The sequence below is a fragment of the Lissotriton vulgaris genome, chromosome 1_1, assembly GCF_964263255.1.
Source record: "Lissotriton vulgaris chromosome 1_1, aLisVul1.2, whole genome shotgun sequence".
NCBI lineage: Eukaryota > Metazoa > Chordata > Amphibia > Caudata > Salamandridae > Lissotriton > Lissotriton vulgaris.
This window is the reverse complement of record NC_141685.1, coordinates 1,286,437,721-1,286,457,459: the sequence shown is the minus strand read 5'-3', so window position 1 is coordinate 1,286,457,459 and position 19,739 is coordinate 1,286,437,721.

The window sequence follows — 19,739 nt, the reverse complement described above, 5'->3', positions numbered from 1 at the left end:
CTTTCCGATGTTTGCAGTTGTTTTTAACATTTTTTCTTTATTTTATGGGTGATATTAGGTTATATGGTTAAGGTCCAGGAAAGAATGATAGACATGAAATGCGTTGCCTATAGAAACGCCCACTTGGGCTTTATCCATAAAATTGCAGTGGTTCAATTCCTATGTATTGCAATGGTTTGTAGCAGCATAATTCCTATGTAATACAATGGTTTACATGAGCACTTGCTCAAAACTTGTTTCCGTCCGATGAAATTTAAGGCACTAGACACTTTACTAGACGACATTTAAATTGCAATACAATGTACAAATGTTTTCTGTAGACTTAAAATGAATTGAAAATGTCTACGAAAATGCAAGGGTTGAGCTATGTTTCACCGCTTTTAATACATGTCTCGTAAAAACTACGAGTCTGTTTTCTGTGGCAATGGAATTGTAGTTTCATTCACGTGATTGAGCGTCATTGGGCTTTAAGTAAAGCAAACTTTATTCACACTGTGGTGAACAAGCCTGGTGAACAGGCGAAACGCGTCCCAGCAGCCGACTTGTGCAATAAACTTTTGAAAAAGCAGAACATGGCGTCGTCTTCCTGTGCCTGCGTGTAGAGGAGTGTTTTATATATGGCAGCAATGGCGAGAAAGGGAGATGAGAGAAACTACTTTTCTCTCGGGTAACAACGCAGAGGTCAGCGCTAATTGAAATACCGTGGAGCAACTTTCATGCACTATGCAAATGAACTCAGCACCAAACAGCAATAACAGTGCAGAAAGAAAAAAATTAACGCTATTAAGCACAGATGGAATATTCAGTGCACGTTGACATTAACGGAATGGTGCATTATGGAACCTGAGGTAGCATCCCTGCTTCAGGCACGTGACCACTGGGATTGTAAATACAGCTCACCTGTGATCAAGGCGTCATGGAACGCCGAAACGCGTAAGGACAATTGAGCTCTGTTGCACTCGGTAAAAGACGAATAAAGTCTGCTGCCTCCCAAGACGCTGTTGGACTCCTTGTGTTTGTGTAGCAAAACCGCTTTCTTCCAGGATCTCCATTCCTGGCTGGAGTTCGCCCTGCAGGACCGGAGGCCCCCGGTAAAATGGAGGAGTGTTTCTGAAAAAGAAAAATATATATATATATATATATATATATATATATATATATATATTGAATAAAGAAAAAAATCTGGTAATAAGAAACAGTGATAAAGGGGGAAATGTTGTCCTCATGACAAAAACTAATTATGACAAGGAGGCGTATAGTCAACTGAATGATCATTTGTGCTATGAGAAAATTAATAACCGGGAACTGTTGACCATCAGAGATGAATATCACCGTAAACTCTGTAAATGGCAATCAGCCAAACTCATCACTGAAACCGAATTCAAATATTTGAAGATTGAACACCCCGTCACTCCCATCTTGTATTTCATACCGAAAATAAACAAGGACCCCGACCACCCACCTGGAAGGCCAATTATTTCTGCACGGGGGGGCCTCTTGGAGCATACCTCGATTTATATTGACTATTTTTTGCAAGGTTATGTCCAACAATTGGGGTCATATATACGTGACACAGGGGACTTTCTGGTTAAGATCAAAGAAGTGCAAATTTTGGAGGGAGATTGGCTGATAGCATTGGATGTAACAGCATTGTACACCAGTATCTCACATAGCGATGGTTTGGAGGCAATACGATACTACCTCTCCAGAAGGGAATCAGGCAATGAAAAACATACCAAGATGCTGCTAGATATGTTAAGTTTCTGTCTTACAAATAATGTTTTTTTATTTAATCAACAATTGTACCGCCAAAAGCAGGGGGTAGCAATGGGGGCCAGCTTCTCTCCAAGCTACGCATGTCTGCACATGGGAGCTTGGGAGGAGCTGGTCCTCGGCTACGGATACCAACACATTATCAGGAACAATCTAGTGGCATGGTTCCGCTTCATTGACGACTTGTTCGTCATATGGAGGGGAAGCTATGAAAAAGCTCTTAAATTTGTGGAGGATATCAATGACAATCAGCTTAACCTCAGATTCACGGCGACTCTGAGTCAAGAAAAAGTCACATTTCTTGATGCCGAACTCTACATCAAGGGGGGTCGTTTGGAGTCTAAGGTATTCAGAAAAAAGACAGCTGGTAACAGCATTCTTCATGCTGCGAGTGCCCATCCAGTACATCTTATCTCCAGTATCCCATATGGGGAGATGCTGCGTTTAAGACGTATATGCAGCAACCCCATAGATCTGGAGCAGGCGCAAAATGAAAGCAGAAACAGATTCCTTGAGAGAGGCTACTCCAGAAAATTGATTGACCAAGCAATACAGAAATCCATGAATCTAACTAGAGAGGAGCTCCTTATCAGGAAAGCTGACAGGGAGCGTGATACTGGACAAGATATGTCTAAACCTGGAAAGACAGAACCTGAGTGTTTTAGATTAATAACAGGGTTCACTAAGCAACATCACCAAATAAGAAAAATAGTGAACAAACACTGGCCCATAGTGCTAAAAGACAATGTAATAGGCAGTGACCTACCTAGGCAAATTTCATTAACCTTCAGCAGGGCCCCCTCCTTGAGGGATCACATTGTTAAAACTAATCCTGATCCCTTTGCTAAAACAGAGTGGTTGCAAAAGAACAAAGGCTTCTATAAGTGCAAGGTTTGTAAAGCATGCACACATGGTGAAAACACTAAACCATTCAAGGATGGATTCACTGGGAAAAATCACATGATAACCCAAGTTTTAACATGCAAGACAGAATATGCCATTTATGTTTTGCGCTGCCCATGTGGATTACAGTATGTGGGCAGCACGAGGAATGCTGTCCATAAACGCATTTTACAGCATTTGCGAGCAATAACTAATGTGGACAGCACATACCCAGTGGCGCGTCATTTCAGAGACCATCACCAAAGTAATAATAATGGTCTCAGATATTGGGTTATCGATGCGGTCATTAACAACAGAAGGGGTGGAGATATGGAAACCAGGCTCAGGAAGCTTGAAACAAAGTACATTCTTCTGCTTAATACGAAGGTGCCTTTTGGGCTTAACGTGACAGAGGACCTCTACACCTGCTTGCTCTAAGTAAGAATGTCAGGGTTGTGCGCTCTCCCCCCCCGTGAGTAATGTCCTTGGTAGTCACCCGGCTGGGCCATGGCTGGGATAGGCCTCGAGGGGGCTGCGAGCACACACCTATTACTATGAATTAATATAGAAATGCAATGCTGCTTTGAGAAAACCATTTGTTTAGATTATTATTTTCACTGTGCACTGTTTTAACCTGGTTAGGAATCAATATGATGAAGTACACTACAGAGTTCCTAACATTTGTTATTTTGTTATTTTGTTTATTATTTAGGGCAGGGTTTTTGGGTCATCAAGACCAATCTCATTTCTACTTATTCCTTTGCACTTAACACTAAGACATGGCAATAATGGCACCCAAATGATTGTGAATGCTACAAATTGTATGTGAACTGTTTGAATTTTTATGTGAATATGGAGTCCGTTTTAATAATGGGAAAGTACAGTATTTACGGTCGAATTGGAACATCATACAGTTGAGAACCTCTTTGAACCTCCTACCTCAAATACATTAGGCTGAGAAATATTTTAGTTGTGAATATTTCCAATATGGACCTAGGAATTGTTAAGTATGCATATTTGCACAGCATTGCTAGATTTGCACATTTTTCTAATGATGCACTTTAAGCACGATTTGCACTTTATAAATGTCAGCACATAGCACTTTATAGCTACCTATTTATTACTCTGAGGTCCAAATCCAAAATCGCCAATATTTAGAGTAAGCTGGTAGGAAGACCATGATTTTGTTAATAAGGTTCTTTCAAAGCTGATTTGATAATTTTAACTGTTTAGGGAACCATATTTTTTACTTAAACAGTGACTGCCTCTATGACCAATTATGCACTAGGACTCTTCACTTAAAATATAGGAAATCTGTAAATAATGTATTTTACAATGATCTTCAAAAGAACAAGTAATGGATTCTGATAAACATTGAACACATTATATTAGCGCATGTCACATGTAAATCTTAAATGTATTTTACATCTATTTTGAAAATTGAATTGATTTTGTTGGGTACTTTGCCTAGTATGTCTTTTATGTCTACACGCGTATTTGCACAGGTGATTTCAGTTAATCACATATTAGCACTTTAAAAGGTGTACCTTGTAGCTCAATCGCTGTCATGTGATCAAGGCTCCGCTGAGCCGAAACGTCTGTGACACTTTCTGCTAAATAAAATTTGTAAGCACCTCGAGGTCCGTGTCCGGTGTCTACTTGCTGGCTGAGACAGCAGTGCGAGCTTGTGTGAAACGGAGTTCAGGATATATATATATATATATATGAGGTACGTACAGTTCCCAGTACAACACAGCGCAGCGCAGTCAGCCACACCGTCAGTCAGGAACAGGCAAGACCCAAACGTGGTGCAAATAGATTTATTTAGATGTCAGCCCAGCACCAATCCGCCATGATATATATATATATATATATATATATATATATATATATATATATATATATATATATATATATATATATATATATATATATATCTCCTGCCCTTAGCAGTCCGTGATTACACAGAGAGGCGAGATTACTGAATCAGCATCTCTCAGCTAATGTGGCAGTGCGTTTGGGGGCTCAGGAAAGTTCCAGGGCAGTAATAATACTGTACACAACCACTTTGTAACAGGAATACCAGCATATTAACTATGAGACCAAGTGGGGCCTGCGAGCAATATCAATCCAGTTGTGATGCCTGCTGGGAACTGCAGTCCGTTATTCAGCGCTGCAGTGATGCTCAAACTACAAACTGGGGTCAGCTGCACTCCCACCAATGGGAGTACCGTAGCACATCTACAAAGGTGGTTGGGGCAGACTTTCGACATCAAGAGCATTTGAAAAAGGCACAACCCGCCGAAACGCGTCATGCCATAATTGTTATTAAATGGACTTTCTGATGTCCCCGCTGTGTCCTTCAGTTATCTGAAAAGAAGTAATCCCTCTTATGATAGATATATATTGTTTGGAACACGGAAGTCACCACCGCCACACCACTTGCCCTGGGTGCTGTCATGGTGGTGGTGAGGCGTGATATATTTCTCCACAGCGGCACAGTAAGAGCCATAAAAGGACTCACTCGCAGTTCGATTCCTTATGTTTTCTTTATTGTGCGGACCTCCCCTGCACTGACAGTCGTAAGGAATCGACCCGCGAGTGTGTCCTTTTGTGGCTCGCACTGCGCCGCTGTGGAGAAAAAATAAATATATATATATATATATATAGAAGAGGACAAGGGAGAGGAAGAGGCCGGGGACAACAGAGAACAAAAGCAAAGGGAAAAGGTCAACCAAATCCGACAAAAAGCCAAGGAAAACCAGAAGAGGCTCCGGAAAAAACAAAGGCGTACCATTTAAGAAATCGAGTAACCAACTGATCTTGGAAAATAAAGAACCTGATCCCTACCTGATTATTAACCTATCAAAGCAAGTACTAACCAGGGCTGAAGAAAATTTATTGAATAAGGGTTTAACCTTCTGCCCGGACACTCACTTTGATCCAGTGGAAACAAAAATTGATTTGTATAAATATACGCGTAAACTGAATTGGCAACATTTTTTAAAAGAAAAGAAACACAAACTAACACTGAAGATCGGAATATTGATATTTCTGAAGGAACTGATATGCGGATCATGATTGGGGAAATACCAGCGATGCGCACTGCATTTGAGCTTGCTAATGAGGTGGAGGATTCCACGTTGACCGACAGCCAAATGCTACAAACTATGGGACAGAGTACTGATAAACATCAAAAAACAATTTTTAAAAAACAATCGAGATTCTGCCCTGCATTACATCCAGGCAACAAAATAGATATATTCTTTGATCTAGTAAATGGAGATCTTGAAAAAATGAAAAAAAATGTACAAAAAGGGAAAAAAGAAAATATGTCAATTCCGGAACGCGAAGCCCTCAAGGCACTGATGGAAAATGACTTGTTAGAAATCAAACCCGCGGACAAAGGCGGAAACATAGTCATTATGGAGAAAACTGACTATATGCAGGAAGCAATGCGCCAACTGAGTGATACAAAAAATTATGAGAAACTGAAGAAAAATCCGATCAATGAATTGATTGTGGAATTAAATATCAAGTTGTCCAAGTGGCATAATCAAGGATTACTTACAGATCAAGAAGTACAATTTCTAACTAATGAAGACCCTATTATGCCAACTATGTACTTTCTGCCGAAAGTGCATAAGACACTAAAGAAACCGCCGGGGAGGCCCATCATTGCCAGCTGTGGCTCAATATATGAGAACCTTTAAATTTATGTAGATTCTTTTCTGGCACCGATAGTCCCAACTCTAACGTCATATATTAAGGACACAGGAGATTTTTTACGCAATTTGATGAACATCGCCTGGCTGGAAGGATACCAACTAGCTACAATCGATGTAGTATCCTTATATACTTCCATAACTCATAATATGGGTCTCACAGCTATGGAATTTTTCTTCAAACAGAAACCTCTTGAAGAGTTACAGCATTGGTATATGATCAAGGAAATGACAGAACTTTGTCTAAACCATAACATCTTTCTCTTCAATAAAACGTACTATGCTCAACGATGCGGAACAGCCATGGGAGTTGCATTTTCCCCAAGCTACGCCAACCTAGCAATGGGTTGGTGGGAAAGAACAACAGCTTGGGGAGAAGAGTATGACCAGTATACATCTAAGGTCGTACTCTGGCTCCGATTTATCGATTACCTTTTCCTGATCTGGAATGGTACTACCGTGGAATTTAACAGGTATCTAGATGAATTGAACAACACTGAACTAGGATTAAGATTCACATCCACAATCAGTGATAAGGAAATCGTGTTTCTGGACACCAAGGTCTATGTGGCAAATGGACAAATTGAAACAACAGTCCACCGCAAATCCACGGCAACGAACAGTATACTGCATGGAGATAGTTTTCATCCTACAAATCTCAAAAAAAGTATCCCTTATGGGGAATTTATTAGGATGAAGATAAATTGCTCTGACCTGAAAGAAATGAACTGTAAATATAAAGAAACTGCCAAGAGATTCCTCAAAAGAGGGTACAACTACAATGACGTAAAAAAAGGAGAACTTAAAGCTAGAGCTTTGAATAGAACTGAAACATTGATCAACAAAGCAAAATTGGACACGACAACAAAAAAACAAACTGAACCCATTCGGATGATAACAACTTACAGCAAAGAAAGTCAAAATGTGAGAAAAATATTGAATAAATACTGGAATGTCCTAAAGAAGGACCCGGACATTGGTGAACAACTTGGAGAATATCCGCAAATGACTTATAGGAGACCACAATCGCTACAAGACAAACTGGTGAGAAGCCATTTTCAATTGAAAAAGAAAAAAGATTGGTTAACACTGAAACAAAATGGCTTTAATAAATGTTACCAATGCAAGGCTTGTACCATAGGCCAGTTCTTGAAATCCTTGAAAGATCAACAGGGTAAGATTTTCAATGTGGAGGATATTATCACATGCAAAACAACTTATGTGGTATATATGCTAACATGTGCCTGTGGTAAAAATTATATTGGAATGACTACTTGTCCACTGCACAAAAGGATCCTGGAACATATTAGGGCAATTCAGAATGGTGATATGTCTTATGCTATTGCCAAACACATGTCCAAACACACTGGAAAAACATGGAAAGATGTTCGCTACAGTGGACTTGCCACCATCCCTCAACATGAGAGAGGAGGGAATAGGAAACAACTACTCAGACGACTGGAGTCGCGCCTGATCATTAGATTTCGAACAAAAATGCCGAGGGGATTGAATATGGATGAAGAGATGCATGTCCACCTGTGAATTCTATATGACTAAATACTGAAAATAGACTGCTCTAACAACTGTTGAAACCAGATCTGCTGCAAAGGTAATAAGATCATAAAGGCACTTAGCCATTACTAAGAAGTATTGAAACAAATTGTACAAAATTATAACCCTGGGCACTTAGCCTATACTAAAAACTATATTACAAATGAGTAAGTGAAAGTATCTTAACTGATAGATATGTTATTCTTTGTTTAAGTCGTTTTTTAACCCATACAATGGTTAAATAGGAAATTCCTATAGTGATAAGCGACTAAAACAATGGGGATATAAACTGTACAATTGAGAATTATTAACTACTCTTATGTTGACAGGTATAACTGGATATCAAGCACTGTTTTTTCTGCAAAACAAATGTTTTATTTCTTTATGTGTAACTTTAAAACTACCTCACCCATAATGCATCATTATATGCAAGTGGATAGGAAGGTATATAAACTAGAAAGCAATGATGGACTAGTGGTAACACTGTGACCAAGACCTGCGGTCAAAACGCGTAGGTGAAGGGGATTGTTTGCAGTCTCTTGTTAAATAAACCCAATTTAATGTATTGAGCGAGTGCGGACATTAATCTTTTCTTGGTGGAAAAAAAAGAAAAAAAAAATAAAAAAAAATATATATATATATATATATACACATACATATATATATATACACACACACATATATATATACACATACACATATACATACGTAAATATATATATATATAGTCTGATTGTAACTGATATATTTTAGAGCTTATATTAAAATAGGAATATCCACCAATTGGCGTGGCAGCTGGCGCGCACATGTGACTATTCGTATGGTCAAAAAGTATGCTAGCAAACAGGGCTGCTGTGTGTCCACCATGGCTTCACCCATGGTATACAGCCACAGACTTTGAGATATCACAGTACAGCAAGAGCAACAAGGTGAGGATTATCCTCTATGTGGCAAAGATAGGGTAGACGGAGGGGATGTGAACTATTTATCGCGGATAGAGCATTGAAAGTCATGCATGTGAATGTTGTTAGTGGCCTTATGCCTACTTGTCAAATGTACATGATGCACAATTGTTGAGTTGTTTAATTTACTGTTAACATACTTTACCAGATTGGTATACTTAATGGCAAGAATGGTTACTCGTAGCGACTACCCTGAAACAGTGGGGACAAACTCAGACGGTTCAAAATAACAAAAACAATCTATTGACCACAGGAAACGGGTACATGAATCTGAGCCGTGGAAGTAGAGGTATATAATGAAGCATATCATAGAACAGAAGCATGAGGCCCTTAGCAGGAAATGCATCCTTGGAATTAAAACTTGGATAGAGCCATGTTTTCTGTTATAATTCTGAGATAGTGACATATAGGTTTACTCTAACCAAATCACAATGGCATACTATTGGTCTTGTGATTTATGGGCAGCAGGAATTGAAACGTTTATTATTCCTGTTTCGTTGAATTTCCTTGTATATAGCATCAAGGTTAGTGATAGAATTCATTTTAATATATTGTTAATTTTGTTTGCAATTGCAGTGAATATTATTGCCCCGCAGACGAAGGACCATTTTTGTCTGAAATGCATAGGGGCTGCTACTGTTTTTGACTCAACATGTTGATTGGATAAAAGTTCACTTTATGATTAGCCAGTGACACTGGAAGATCAATGAGTATTAGTGACAGAAAACAGGCGTGAGAAGCAATATATTAAATAAACATTTGGAAAACCATTTTAATTAAACATATTGAATAAAGATTTAGGGCCTGATAGCGAGTTTTGTGGTGTGGGAGCAAACCGTCACGGCAGGGCCCCGCTCCCACACGGCCAATGTTAACCACCGGCCAGATTAGGATTTTCTTCTCGTCTGGCGGGCGGTGCTTTGGAAGTCCCAGTCAGTGAGCCTTAGAAAAGCACTGCAATGGGAATGCCAAAGCTTGTTTCTGCACCCTGCAGGAACTGGGGTGCATGCACACAGGGGGGCACACAATGTGGCCCCCTGCATGCACCCTATGGCCCTGAGGCAACAGGGGACCATATAGGGCCCCCTTCGTTTTCTCAGCGCCACAGTTTTCATGGCAGGCTCACCGTCATGAAAAATGTGGCAGTGAGGAAACTAGTAAAAAGCTTGGCAGTGCCGAGCTGCACTGCCAGCATATTGAGGGCCCCAGACTGCTGCAAGACCGCCAGGTATCGCGGATACCTGGCAGTAGCAGTGGTCTCATGGCAGTCCCGCCCAACTCAAAATACAGCGGACGGACCGTCGCCACAGTGGGTTTATAAGCCCATCGGACCGCCAAACACATAATCAGGCCCTAAATGACTACATTGGATAGACATTGAGTATTTTTTCTGCTTTATGAAATTAATTAATTGGTGTGCACCGTTGTTATACACCACATCGGGTATAGCTACAAATCTTAAATGTGATCCTGTGCTCCATGGTGGAGGGGCAAAGACATATCTAAAATGAACAAAGTATTCTTTGGACATATTGTTGTTTTTTCACCTTCAGGCAACTGCATATAAAATACTGTGCACACCTTAAATTAAGAATAAATGAAAATTAAACGAACAGATGTTATGAAACTTCAGTTGATTGTCTGTGAAACCTGAGAGACACAGAATTCAATCCTTGTTTTCCAAAATTCAACATCCTTATATTATCTCTCAAAAAATATATATGATCTCAAAGCTTCAAGTGACTCAATAAATTAAAGCCTATATTTACTCTCAAGCATACTTTACAATTTGTGATTAACTCATTTCACACATTTACAATTATTTTAGGTAGGAGGAACCCTAGTGAGAAGGACTGTTTCTTCTTTAGCTCTCTGTGCCTCATTCAGCTTCACTTTAGACTCCGTCCTTTCACTTTTCACCTGGAAGCACCCAATGGCCCCCATTAACCATTCAAAGATGATTGTTTTTAACAACAAGCATTTGCAATGCAATAGGTCTCGCATTAGGAAAGTTTGAGGTATTGGTATTGTAAATGACACATTTTTTATTTATGTGTTGGTTTTGAAAATAGCGAAATTAATAGCTTTGTCATTTACAATGCCAATACTTTTAACTTTCCCAAATGTGACACCTATAGCATTTGTAATGCAATATGTGTTGTATTTACATGACTTAGATGTATTAATATTACAAATAACAATGGCTTTTATTTTTTTAAATAATTAATACTTAAATAAAAGTTATTGTAATTTATAATGGCAATAGCTTAAACTTTTGTAAATAACTTTTGGGAAGATTATGTTCAGTGTATTTTATTGTGCTGAAAATCCAAGAACAGAAGTGAAATATTAACATCTTTTTGTGACATTTGTAATAAAGCTTGAAACATTGAAGAACATATTAGAGCCAGTTGTTGTTGAATGGTTGCACAGAGTGATGCTGTGGCGTTCAGTGGTGCTGAGTGATGCTGGGGCCGTCAGTGGTGCTGAGTGATGCTGTGGCATTTAGTGGTGCTGTGGCGTTGAGTGGTGCTGAGTGATGCTGTGGCGTTGAGTGATGCTGTAGCATTGAGTAATGCTGTGGCGTTGAGTAATGCTGTGACGTTGATTGATGCTGTGGCGTTGAGGGATGCTGTGCGCTGAGTGGTGCTGTGGTGTTGAGTGGTGCTGTGGCATTCAGTGGTGCTGTGGCATTGTGGGGTGCTGTGGCATTCAGTGGTGCTGAGTGATTCTGTGGCGCTGAATGTTGCTGTGGCGTTGAGTGTTGCTGCGGTGTTGAGTGGTGCTTTGGTGTTGAGTGGTGCTGTGGTGTTGAGTGGTGCTGTGGTGTTGAGTGATGCTGTGGCATTGAGTGATGCTGTGGCATTGAGTGAATTATACAAACAGAGTGGTCCCAGAACATAAAACAATATAGAACAATAACAAATGATTATAAGCTGAATTAAGAGAAAGTTCACAACATTGTTTTTAATCACAACCAGCAAATCCAATAGATTGGAGATAATTCATAAAATGCATAAATATATATACACAACTAGTGCCCCTAAAAGGAGGGAGAGGTCAGGGTGGTGATGGATAGTGTGGGAAAAACTAAACAAGTGACAAATTAATAGTCAGTTTGAGCCTTAGTACATAAAACTGGCATAAAACCAAAGGTTCACAAACAAGTCAATTTCAATCTCATGCTTCAGCGAAAATGCAAAATTGGCAAATAATAACAGAAGCTGAGGAGCGGGCGGGTGTGTCGACGTTTCAACCCAAAAATCGTTGCAGGTACTAGCTGAGACCTTGCTAGAGGGTCTTCATCAGGACGGTGGGGAACAGAATGGGGCAGACAATCAAAGGGTCGTATGGAATCCGGCTATGTATGGCACAGTTCCTCAAGGGAGAGCGTAGGGTATCGGGGGAGCGAAAAATTATAGAACCAGAGGATGACTGGAGGATGGAACGTCTGAGTGGTTGAGGCATCAGTCCCAAAAGAAACTCCAGGAAAAGACTGGCAAGGGGATAGTTAAAGGAGGGAATATTTATTGTACCCACAAAATAAATGTCTATAGGTTTGTTGTGGAGTCTCTCTATTGACTGCGGATTAGGGGTAGATGGGGAAATAAGAAATCCGTCTGGGGGTTGGGGACAGTGAATGATAGTAAAAACAAGCTATTTCAACAAAAAAAATATGAAACTTGAAGAACGCACAAACTGCTCAATTCTACAGAACCGTCAGTCCTTGGGAATGAAATAACTTCCGAGTCTGTTTAGACAAATTTTTCGTTGGCTTCATTTGTGCACCAATCTGCGTTTGCATTTAACATTTAGTTATAATACAGAGCGTCGAGTGATCAAACAGTGCACAACAGGAAGATCGCCTGAAGCGCACAGAAGCATGAAGGGACTCAACAAATTGTTTATTTATTTGGAATCAAAAAGAAGTAACAGCCAGCTCGATGTGAGAAAAAGTGAGGCACAGCGCGCGCTGGGGAAGCTTCACGCTTGAATGCCTGAGGCCGAGCGCGCGCTGGGGAAGCCACTGCCGTCCCTCCTTCTAACTTTAGAAACAGAGTATATTATTGCCATTCACAAACGTAATAGCTTTGACCTAATAAACTTCCTGGAATGTGTTCTAATCCCACTTCTGACAAAGGACTAGAAACTGTTTGCCTACAGAAACATTTTGGATTTTTCACATGCCACAAATGATGAATGAAATGTGGAATGGAAAAAAACCTTAAAAACTGTACTGCTTGGCCACAACATAAATATGCTACTCTCCACAGATTATTTATTCTGTTTCTTGTAATCTAGTTTTAAAACGGACTCCAAACACACAATATAGATGCAGAAGCCGAACTTTAAAGTTGCGATGCACCACCTGGCAACTGTCAGCCATCAGCGATTTTCTGAACTTTTGATTTAAGATCTCTGGCCTCAAACAACAAAAAATAATCATGGTGGTAAGCACAAAAGAGGAGACTGGCAGCCTGCTGAGCTGAATCTATCTTATTAGCATTCGAAAGTGTCCCCTGGATACTTATATATCCCTTCAGCAGACATTCAAATTAAGATTAACTACGATCTCTGGCTAAGCCCCTGAAAATACCTTTATTTGAAGGATATGTACCACAAACATGTAGTAGGGGGTGGGAAATGACCAGAGAGGGGTAGGAGGATGCTATGCAAAAAACAGTTTGTATGACATGTTTGTGTTTGTCACTCGTATTGTCGTATGGCATGAAAATCTAAACCTGGGATGATTCTGCAACAGAAAATAGTTAACGATTTGACAGCACAAGACTCGGAGTAATGAACTATTTTTCAATAACCAAATGCAGTTTGCGAGGCTGTGTAGATGTTAAACCTACTAGCTTTAAACAAATAACCACCGCTAAGGAATCGCTTTTCAACGGTATGCTACTAATCTGAACTGTTATTTGAGAGCCTGATAGAAGCTAGATCTGAACCTGTGTGCCGACTGCATGCTTGTTGATGGCTCTGGTCTTCTTCCTCGTATTCCAAGCAAGATAGTACACGAGCGGACAGCGCTCAAGGCTAATTCTGCGTCCTTGTCAAGTTGCTCTGCGACGATTTGTGTGATTTAATGGTACCAGCTCAAAACTCATTCAAACACACAAGGCCACCGGTCTGATGAAACACGATGAGCAGCTGCCAAGGAAGCGCTGGCTGAGCGAGGCTGGGCGTACCCATCTTGTCATTATGTTGCCATGTCATATGTCATCAGATTCACAATGCATGCCTGTGGATGCTTTCCAGCACTGCTTTAAGGAGTTTAAAAAGAACCACAGCAGATTAGAACTAAATGTAAAGTAGAACAAGCATCTAAACGGTGCATGTATGGCACAGATCAAAAATAATTTGTCTGTTAGAAACAGTGTTTCACACTCGGGGTGGCATTTTAGCCTGCAACGAGATTTGTGTGCTAAAGTGCAAGTTTGGTGTTAGAATCTCTACCGGAACACGTTACAGGATTATTTGGAGATGCCAGACTGAAACATAACGTATACTACAATCGCAGAGGCTTAGGTGAAACAGGACATTACAAAAAAAAAAGCATTGGCCATGAAAGAGACACGGCCTCGCGGCCGTGAAAGTGAAAGCACGGCTGTGGGCAGCAACGGCAGGGGTGAATTAGGGGGGGCGGGGAGCAGGGGTGCGGCGTTCCTTTGAAGTCGGTGGGAGGGAATGAGCATATGGGGTGTGAGGAGAAGTGAGGCCCAGCGCGTGCTTGGGAAGCTTAATGCTTGAATGCCTGAGGCCGAGCGCGCGCTGGGGAAGCTTCAGATGCTGTGGCGGGTCTGATGCGATGATGCGGGAGCAAATGGCAAGCGCGTGCACGGGCACATGCACTCTGCGCAATCCGCCTGGTTTAGCTTTCGTGGATCCAACTCTATAAGTCTCGACATCTGCAATGTGCAAGCGCATTGGCAGAGGTCGAGACCTAAAAAGTATGGAATCCTAAATAAAGAGGATAAAAAGCATAGGTGCTAAAACACACCCCTGCAGTAAGCAGTTTTTTAGGTCTCGTCTGAGCCAATGCGCTTGCGCATTGCTCCGGCGAGACTTATGTAGGGGCTACAGGAAAGGCTGCCAGAGGGCTTTGGAATGCGGATTATGGCCAGTGCATGTGCGCCGGGGGCGCGCTCACCATTGGCTCCCGCGCATCAGACTTGAAAAGAAGCCGCTCACACACCACCATTTGTATGAGCCTCAGCATACGACTTCAAAGGAAGCCGCTCCCCCGCTCCCCCCATCAGACTTCAAAGGAATGCGCACCCGAACTTGCTAGCCTCGCTCTCGTGAGCTTTTATTTACTTGTTTTCATGGTCTGTTCTTCACCAAGCTCTCTTTCTCCTTACCTCTGTTTCTTCCCCTCTCTCTCGCTTTCAGCCTTGTTGTTTCATATTGTTTGCCCTGGCTCTTCTCTTCCATACAGGCTCACTTCTGTTGCTCGCTGCTTTTGCTCCTATGAATTTTGGCCCATCTCCAACCTCCTCCCTCACTGATCTTGGATCTCGGCCCCCTCCTCCTTCCTCTCTCCCTCGCCTCTCCCGCGCTTACTGTTCCTGTCTCCTATTCATTCATTTCCCTCATCCAATTTACCACCCTCTCTTCATCTCGTAGACATACTTCCATTCTTGGTTAAGAAAATCATTGCAGTATTGATCTGTGCCTACTCGTCTCTCTTCATAACACATCCCATGCTTTGTTCAACAACGTTATATACATAACGAGGGTTTTGTTTACAGGTCTATTAAGAGGATACTTCACTCAGGGACACCACCACATCACTCGGGGACACCACCACATCACTCAGGGACACCACCACATCACTTGGGGACACCACCACATCACTCGGGGACACCACCACATCCCTCTGGGACACCACGATATCATTCAGGGACACCACAACATCACTCAGGAACACCACGACATCACTCAGGGGCACCGCCACATCACTCAGGGACACCACCACATCACTCTGGGACACCACCACATCACTCAGGAACACCACCACATCACTCAGTAACACCACCACATCACTCAGGGACACCACCACATCACTCAGGACTACCACCAAATCACTCGGGGACACCACCACATCACTCAGGGACACCACCACATCACTCAGGGGCACCACCACATCACTCAAGGACACCACCACATCACTCAGGAACACCACCACATCACTCAGGGGCACCACCACATCACTCAGGAACACCACCACATCACTCAGGAACACCACCACATCACTCAGTGACACCACCACATCACTCAGGGACACCACCACATCACTCAGGGGCACCACCACAACACTCAGGGGCACCACTCAGGAGCACCACCACATCACTCAGGGACACCACCACATCACTCAGGGACACCACCACATCACTGAGGAACACCACCACATCAATCAGGGACACCACCACATCACTCAGGGACACCACCACATCACTCAGGGACACCACCACATCACTCAGGAACACCACCACATCACTCAGGGACACCACCACATCACTCGGGGACACCACCACATCACTCGGGGACACCACCACATCACTCAGGGGCACCACCACATCACTCAGGAACACCACCACATAACTCAGGAATACCACCACATCACTCAGGAACACCACCACATCATTCAGGGGCACCACCACATCACTCCAGGACACCACCACATCACTGAGGGACACCACCACATCACTCAGGAACACCACCACACCACTCAGGGACACCACCACATCACTCAGAAACACCACCACATCACTCAGGGACACCACCACATCACTCGGGGACACCACCACATCACTCAGAGACACCACCGCACCACTCAGGGACACCACCACATCACTCAGGAACACCACCACATCACTCTGGGACACCACCACATCACTCGGGGACACCACCACATCACTCTAGGACACCACCCCATCACTCTAATAGACCACCACATCACTCTAATACACCACCACATCACTCAGCACCACAACAGCACTGTCCTTGCTTGCTACCAAGAAGCATTGCCATAGCCAGTAGGACTCGCACTAGGAAAGTGTAAGCTATTGGCTTTATGAATAACAATGCTATTAATCTAGATATTTTCAAAGTGAACACATATTAAAAAAAAATTTCATTTACAATACCAATAGCTCACACTTTCCTAATGCGAGACCTGTTGCATTGCAAATGCTTGTTTCTGATAGAATTCCATTCCGATTCAACTTCAAATCCAGCAGCACCCAATTTTCCAATTTCTAAAATGCAACAGTTGTATCATAAATACACGTTTGGGGAAATAGTATATCCCTGGAATTTGATCTATAATAGGTTACGATCGACCAATCATAAGCACCCCGGAAATCCACAGAACAGAAGCATAATTTGCCAACTGTTGCAATGGATCTCCTGGCCACCTACCAAAATTCCAAATAATAGTCAGTCATACAGTAAGTTTTATACAGATCAGCTACGAAAACTATCCGTTGTTCTTCCTTCAGGTACCGGTGCCTCCAAACTTTCTGGGGATACCTTTAGCTAAATATTTACCAGAGGCGAGATTTTTTTTATTTGGCTTGCACTATTGCTTCATGCATTATTGATCACTTATATTTGTAGAATGTTCATTTGTTTTGCAGGAGTAAGGTACAATATCAATTTTTGAAAGTAATCCAATCACCCTTAGGGCAATTACGTTTGCCTTTTTACAATTTAAAATGCACCATATTTAGTTCACTTCTCAAAGTAAAACACTCCTGGTCAAACTACACTGATAAAACCCTAGTTCTATTTATCCTAGAGGTGGATAAAAGATTAAAATCAACTTTAAAATAATAGAGGACTTCCTTTATATGTTAAATATACCATTCAACATCACAGGAACCAAAAGGGCTTATCTGCAACTTTTCAAATGTAATCTTAAACAATTCTGTAAGGTTAACTTCAGAGATTGTAACTCATATTCTAAGGGCACAGATTATGTTTAACAGCAAAGCTGACTTTGCTGTCTTTAATAATGTCCCCCTTAAACGTACCTCCATAGCGCCAGGACACCTTGTGAGGTAGCCCTGCTCTTTAGAAATGAAATGTATTGACTTTTAAGATGATCACTGGCTCCTAGGTCAACCACTCTAAAATCTTGGATTAGTGCAAAATGATTTAATGGAACAAATGAGTAGTCAATTGGGGATACTCACTTGCCATGTCTAAAAATTGTTGCAGCTGGACTATCACCAAAAATCGGGCATTAAGATTAATTAGATTGCGATGAATTATGTTTGACAGTACCTGGTTGGTTGGTTCTACGTGAGCTGTTCTCTACAGCAGAAGCTGGATTTGATATTCAATACATTAGCTGCTGATCTTGCATTACTTCGTCCAAATGACAAAGTGACATTTTCAAATTAATATTGCCTGCAAGGAAAAACGATGTTGAGAAGCAACATCATAATGTAACCAGATCATAATCACATTTTTTTCAATACATTCTCAAAAAGATGGAACATTTGGAGGTGTGTAAACATTCAACTAAACCACTGGGTAAACAATCCCTATAGAGATTTTGTAACTGAATCAAACATGCAAACAATCAGTTTCAAGTTGTGTATAACATAACAAAATCCATTGCAAAAAATACTAATATCAAAATCATCTGACCACCTGAGAGATGGCCTGTGTAATTTAACTGACCACTTTTTGCACAGACCACATGCTCATCAAATAGAGCTCTCTACCGCAACCACGTCTCTTGAAAAAACAATATGGAATAGTTCTCTTAAAATATTTTTTGAGATTTTAAATTCAACAGTATCTTAGAACCTTGGATATTCCATATTAGGATACTTGTGTGTACAGATTGCCAGTCAATCATCCAACCTTGGCAGCAATTATACTAAGTATTTCGTCTAGACGAAGAGGTTGTCTGATAAACTATGTTTTCAAATTTACCATTTTATATTGATATAGTGATTTTTCTGCCTGAGGCATCTCCCCAACCATATATTTCCTTCTTTTTCTGTCAAGGTTTGTTTCGTGAAGAGTCGGGCAACTCAACTTGAGTAGAGGCACGTTTAGTTAGAAATAGTGGTGCTTGAGTGTGACTATCTGGATGTTTGTTGTCTATTTCTAGACGCAGGGCCGGCTTTAGGGCAGTGCGACCGGTGCGGCCGCACTGGGCGCTGACCTGTGGAGGGGGCGCTGACCTCAGAATAGGGGGCACTGTGTTTACCAATAACTTATGATTGGAGAGACGTGGGGCACTTTTGACCGGTGGTAGTGAGAGAATCTGAGGAAGCGATTATGGATGTGAGGCCGCCAAAAATTATTGTCACACAGGGCGCCACCAGCGCTAAAGCCGGCCCTGTCTGGAGGGCCTCCACGTAGACACATACCTCTTCCCTTGCTTCCTGGATTAGAATCGCCACCAATTTGAATGGAAGTGAACTCTCAACACTTCACACCCTTTTACGACATTAAAGCCCATTAACCTCAAATATGTAGAGCTAATTTCTTTCATAGCCTCAGTGGCTTGAAAGGCTGCTGAAAGTTTAGATTGGCTCAAAGGTTTCGATTTACACTTCCCCTTCTTCTGTGGCTTAAGGCAAAGGAAAGGAAAGGAATTCTGTACTCGTTAGCCGACAGGTGTGCGGTGCAGCATCAGCACGAGGGGGAGCATTTGCAACTGCCAGCCTTGGGGACTGCTCCACTGAATAGACCCATAAGGGCAAATTGTCTCTGTTCAACTTTGTTACCTTCACTATAGACGTTAATGGAACTCAACAGATTATAGGGGAGGCAACACAGGAGGGGAAGCAACATGGGGGGGAGGTGAGAA